Raw genomic sequence first — 6,000 nt, 5'->3', positions numbered from 1 at the left:
ATTTGACTCTCTGGTCCAAAACTGGGATCAGTGTGTGGGTTGTCCTCATGTTCTGTGTGACAACGTGGCCTGAAAGGATGAACAGGAGCCTCAGTAATTGCAGCTGTTCAGGGGCTGAACTCAATGGTTTAGAACCTTCACGGAACTCTCTGCATTTCTGGGGAGAACCTGGAGTTTGTGCTTGTGCCTATTCTGTGACTCCAGGATTCATGTTCAGAAGGCTGTCCAGAATGAGCTGTGTGGGTAGAAGAGGAGAAAGACTTGGACTGGTTCTCACTGGAACCGCCTTTCCATGTGAGGAGTATCAATGTGCACAAATGGGTGCCACCACATCTGTGGGTCTGAATCCCAAAGGTGAATGCATACAGCCCCACCCTTGAGACCAGCAGTGGATTCTTACAGCAGCCCTCATCCTTCTGAACATAACCACTAGATGGGGAAGCAGGCACTCCATTTCACAAGATCTCTTACTCAGAAATTTCCCTTCTTTGCTATTGTCTGTGCTCATGTAATGTCCTGAATCACCGCATTCTTGCCTCTCTCTCTGGCACCTCAGAGGCCCACTATGTAGCATCAGGTCGTGGGATTTCAGCCCGCCAGGGTTTGCTAGTGCTGCACTAGACCCCAAAAGAAAGACCCTGAATCTGAAGGCACGCAGTGCACGGGTGGGGAGGGAAACGATTGAAAAGAAGAGCTTTCAGATACATTTGCAAATAAACATTACTTTTAGTCTCTTCTCTGTCTTCTATACAGCTATTATTTTTTTAAAGATTTCTTGGCAACCTGGAACATTTTTGCCAGTAGTAGAATCGCGGCCTGTTTTGGCTTCATGACCTACCTCTTTAAAATGCCATCAAAACCAATTATTAAATTAGAAACAGAAGCTACAGACATACACTGTAGTGCATATGATGGGGGAATAAAAGCTTTGTTGTGTGATGCTGATGTGCCTGGTAATCAGTGTTTGTTCTGAATGACGAGGTTTTCAGCTGTGATGACTTTTACCATGACAATTTTGTGCATTTAGAATGTTTTAGTGGACAATGTCTCATCGTGTGAATTCTAGGATTCATTCTAAGTGATACTTTCCTGCAATAAGATCATAAGAGGCAATGCCCAAGAAATAAGTGTACGTGTATGGATGTTGCTTCACATGTTGGAGATGGGCTGCTGATGGAGCTGGAAGGGCTGCAAATGATGCAGGCTGTGAAAAGAGCCATGTAACTGTGGCAGGTTCCCTCACAGGCTTTCACCCAGCACTAAAAATTGTTGTCCTTAAAGATAACCAATGTGAACATGTCTTCAACACCCAGCTGCAGAATTTTATTCAGCATTTGATTTAAATTAATATTCTCTCTCTTTAATAACTCCTGATGGCACTTGACTTCTTCAAGCTAATGCCTTAAGCTCTTCTGGAGAGACTGAATTCCTGAGGAGCCAGAAAAATCACCTCCTGCATATTGTGATCACACCAGGACTTCTGGAGGAGTGCAGTCGTGCTGTGGAAGACCAGCATTTTCAGGATGAGTCTGCATGCACTCCACACCACACTGGACTGGCTGCACAAGCCATGGGCATGAGATGCTTCTTTCTGTTCAGATATTAAGGGAGATTTAAGCAATTACATCTTAAAAGAAAATGAGAACTGAAAGCTTGTGTCTAACTGCCATGTAATTAAGTATTGGTATTTCTCATTTGAGGTTTTCAGTTTAGCTGAGTTCAAGCCATGCTTGAGTTATCTTTATCTCCTAAGCCTTTCTCTGCTTGCTTCTTTACTACCTGATGAAGCTCTTGAAGACTGCATTGCACAAAAGTGCACCTGAGGTCCCAGTTTCTCACAACACAGGGCTTTACAGATAGGCTGCAGCAAGCTCAGTGCGTTGCAGAATCACGCAAAAGCATTCCAAGCTCTTACGGTCTGTTTACCTCTTGCACAACTTCCTCCTCAGAGCTGAGGTGCCCTGCAATTCCATAGAATCACCAAAAGACATGAAGTGGTTGATATCTTGAAACAAGTGTGGGCAACAGCCCCGTGCATTGGCATGTGAACCACACAGCACAGCACTGGCTGAGCACTGTGGGAGTGCATTCCCAGCAGGGTGCTTGCAGGCCCCATGCAGCTCCGTGCAGTGCACAGCCCTGCAGCTCAGCAGTTCTGGCCAGCAGGCATGGCAGGGAGAGTGGCAGCAGCACTGTTCTGCTGCTGCAGGTCAAGGTGTTCCGGGCTCAAGAAAGAGTTCATCTGGCATTTACCAGGGAGCCCTGTGTATGGCTGTGTGCTCTGAGAAGGTTATCCTTTGTTCTAAGTTTGCACATGGTTCATAATTAATGTCAGACAACATTAATACCACTTGCTGTCACTTTTCTCTCCAGGACAAGCCGTCTCCTTCAGCTCTCTGCACTGCAAAACTTGAATTCAGGCCTCCTGGCTCCATCCCTTCAGCAGCTCCTGCTGCCCTCTGCAGCCCTTGCCCAACATCTGCCAGCAGTGAGGGATTGGGGCACAAATCCTGCTCTTCCCACACCACTGTCTGGCAGATATCTGCAGTGCCTGCAGGTTGCACTCACACTGGCTTCCAGCCCGGCTGGGAGGGCAGCAGCGTGGCCTCGCTCTTGGAGGCCAGCAAGAGTCAAAGTCACGAGAAGGAAAAAAGAAACAAGTCAGATGTGATGCTGTGTGGGGCTGGTGGATAATTGCTCCTCTCCAAAGGATTTATTTCCCTCTCAGCTTGGTGCCTGCCTTTTCTCTGCAGCCAGAGGTTTGCAAATGCTGTTGTTCAGCCTCGGCAGGCAGAGGTTGGCCTCTGGACAACGCTGGGCTCCCTGCTGCTGCCCGAGCCTTCCCGATGCTTCACTCCAGGTGGTGTTTTGCATGAAGGTGCAGTGAGGGCCCTATAAAGGTAATGCTCGGTTTGCTGACTGATTTTGCATGAGGGTGTTATGTTATCCATGCAGGAGATTCCAAACTTGGAGAGGACTCCTGTTCCATGGGAAGCATTAAAGGTGCTAAGACTTGCAAATACTGGGAAATACTTATTCTTCTTCCTGGGGTTCGTAGATTTTGTGCTATTTCCCATTCTCACAGCAGTGATGATGTCTCTAATACAATTTACTCTTCTTACAAAATTTGTGCACATCCAGGCTTGCACCTTTCAAGAAGCAGCTTTCATTTTTGGTTTCATATAAGCAAAGACAGGACACTGACCTGTCACCTCACTCACTTTAGTTCCATCTTTCACATTTTCTGCAATAGCTGTGCAAGATACGCACTGTAACCAGAACTTGAGAATTAAGTTATGTGCTAGATGCCTGGAAATGCTGGTTAGAGTGAGCGAACTTCCCTTCTTCAAATGTCTGTCCCCCTTCTGATACCTTATTTTAAAATAGCTGACCTGGAAAGTGGTATCAGACCTCCTCCATCAACTCCTTTTTGAGGCAGTATTTCAAATGTGTGGATAAAACTTAGACATGCATCTAAAAACCTGTCTAAGGGGAAGCATACAGTAGAATGGAAGCATTAGTAAATAATCTTGTTATTCAGTACAGAAGAAAAATCCTTCAGAGATCGCTTCCTGAATGCACCTCGCTGCCCTTGTCAGTGCCAGGAGCAGATTATTGCTGCAGGCTGCACGACTGTTTCTTGGGTAATTGTGGAGATTTGCCCTGTACTTCCTTGTGCATCCAGTGATCACACGCAGCCTTGTGGTTACTAGCAAGTGAGAAGCTTTTTTAGGGATGTGACATTAAAAGTCTGAATAATGTTTGTTTCTTGATTTGCTGTTTAAATGCGTAGGTTTCTGAGATGCCCTCTGTACTCCTTTAGCATGTAGTATTAAAAGGAGCTCAGCAATAGTACATTCAAAGTGTGGAGCATAGTTTCCAGGATTTACAGCTGCCTAATTCCTGTGGGATTTATTCCCGGTGGCTACTGATGGGTGTGTGGGTGACCTGAGTGACATTGTAACACGAGGCTTTCCACCCAGGCACTTGCAGGCATTTCTCACTTCCTAACAGAGGATGAAACATACCTACAGCGAGCACAGCTGCAAATCCAGAAGGTAAGAGGTGTGCATGGGAGGGAAAGGGCAAGCATTAAAGAGGAACTGAGGAAAAGGTGTGCAGAGATAGGCAAAGAGAGAGACTGGGGCTGGTAGCACTTGAAAGCTTTCAGATCCTCAGCCTGTCAGTATTCCTTCAACAATGTAAAGCTAAATATATGTGCTGGGATTACTTTAGTCTTGATAGATGGATAGTCAGAAGTAAGAAAACTCCACTGTACATCATTTTACCAACTTTACACGTTAGTGGATTTCAGGTTGGTTTGGGGCAGGGACGTCCATGGCCGATCACACAGCAGAGGTGCCAGTAGTGAAAACATCACACAAACTTGTTTCTTGTGCACTGCCTGGCCAGAGCCACAGGAGGAGCAGGTTCTGCTGGCAGCCCTGTTCCAGAGCTTCACCCGTCATGTCACCCTGTCCTGACTGTCAGCAGTGCTAAAAAAATACAGTGAAACAGAGCAAAGGAAGCAGGAACTGCTCCATCGCTACTCCTTATCGTGGTGCTAAGAGGGCTGAGAAGATAGCGCGGGTGTCCTGGGAAATGTGACATGGCAGCCAGGCAGAGCAGCAGCCCAGCGAGCAGATAATCACACCGCCAGCAAGGCTCGCTTCCTAAGTGCCTGCGTGTGCTCTGCCATGGCCAACGGAGTGGAATTTTCCAGCTGGTTAGTCAGACTGCGCGTGCCACGCTCCCGGCTCCCCACCGTGGCCGCTTGCTGATGCCCGTTTAGCTTCAGGCTACAAACTGTGAGATTTCTCAGGGGCTTCTCCTGGGTCAGGAACAATCACTGGAAAAGTAGATCAGAGAGCTCACAGAGGAGGTGGCCTGATAAGCTGCGAACGTGCCTTCCCTCTAGCTCAGTTTCTGTAATGAGCTGTGAGACGGTTTGCGTTGCTCTGTTGACAGCGTGCAGCCAGCACCACTCCACGATTCTCCATGCCGCTGTTTGGGCTTCGTGTGCTTGCCTGAGCCAAGTCTGACGGCCTCCTGGCCACTGCCTCATCCGTCTGCTTTAAGGTCTGCAGCAGAGGAGAGGAAGAAAGCTGAGAACTCAGTGAGGATGCTGGGTTAAGAAAGGAAGCATCTCACATAGTGTGATTGTTGCCATGCTGCAGGCTGGCAGGTGCATCCTGCCCACAGCACCCTGTGTGCACACAAAGGCCTCCTGAATCATGCACTGCATGTACAGCTGGGTTCTTCCTGGGTGTTTAGGGAGACACAGGCTCCAAAGCCCTGCAGCAGGACCCAAAGCCCTGCAGCAGGACCCAAAGCCATACAGCAGGACCCAAAGCCATACAGCAGGACCCAAAGCCCTGCAGCAGGACCCAAAGCCATACAGCAGGACCCAAAGCCATACAGCAGGACCCAAAGCCATACAGCAGGACCCAAACCCACACGGCAGGCCTCAAGCCTTCTGTAGCTCTGTGTGGGGCAAAATTTTCACTGGAACACAAGTTCTGGAGATCTCTGTGAAGGGAAGACTGTGCTTGCACCTGGAATTCTTCAAAGTATTTTGTTGCCTTTAGAGCAACATTCTACACCAAGGCAAAAATGTGTTTTTGTCAAAATTAGGAGTCAAAGAAACATGACAGAAGGATGAAAAAAAAAAGTGAAAAAAGTCTCTGAAGAAGAGCATGATTTTCCTAGAAAGAATTGGTGAGAACAAATTACGAAGTCTGTCAGGAGTGGCTACAAGCAGCTGGTTTTAGAGGATTCTGCAATTCAGTGAAGGAAAGCCAAGGGTGTGGACTTCCTACACAGCTGTTTTCTCTGAGAAATCCTGTGATTTTGAATTATTCTCCTTCAAGAAAGTTAGCTGGTAAATAATTGGATAGATTATTGGAAAAGCAAATTGCAAAATCAGACCACGGAAGTCCTTAAAAGTAGCACTTGGGCTTGCATTCAAAGATCTCACTTGGGAATAGAAGACAGGGAACC

The 6,000-nt window shown here is 47.3% G+C and overlaps 1 protein-coding gene across 2 annotated transcripts in view; it reads left to right on the top strand.

Annotated features, from left to right (window-relative positions):
- Nucleotides 1-2,422: 2,422 nt before the first annotated feature.
- LOC116236203 (excitatory amino acid transporter 4-like) overlaps nucleotides 2,423-6,000 on the top strand; it is a 28,411-nt gene continuing 24,833 nt past the window's right edge. Inside the window, exon 1 of one of the 2 annotated variants that reach the window (XM_090125873.1) lies at nucleotides 2,423-2,900. The gene's annotated coding sequence lies outside the window, so the exon portion shown is untranslated. The remainder of the gene's footprint in view (nucleotides 2,901-6,000) is intronic. The other variant, XM_090125872.1, reaches the window with a different exon arrangement.

The sequence above is a fragment of the Phasianus colchicus genome, chromosome 28 (genome assembly GCF_987193195.1).
Source record: "Phasianus colchicus chromosome 28, bPhaCol1.hap1.1, whole genome shotgun sequence".
Lineage (NCBI taxonomy): Eukaryota > Metazoa > Chordata > Aves > Galliformes > Phasianidae > Phasianus > Phasianus colchicus.
Note: the sequence above shows the minus strand (reverse complement) of the source record. Positions and strands in the feature narration are given on the sequence as shown.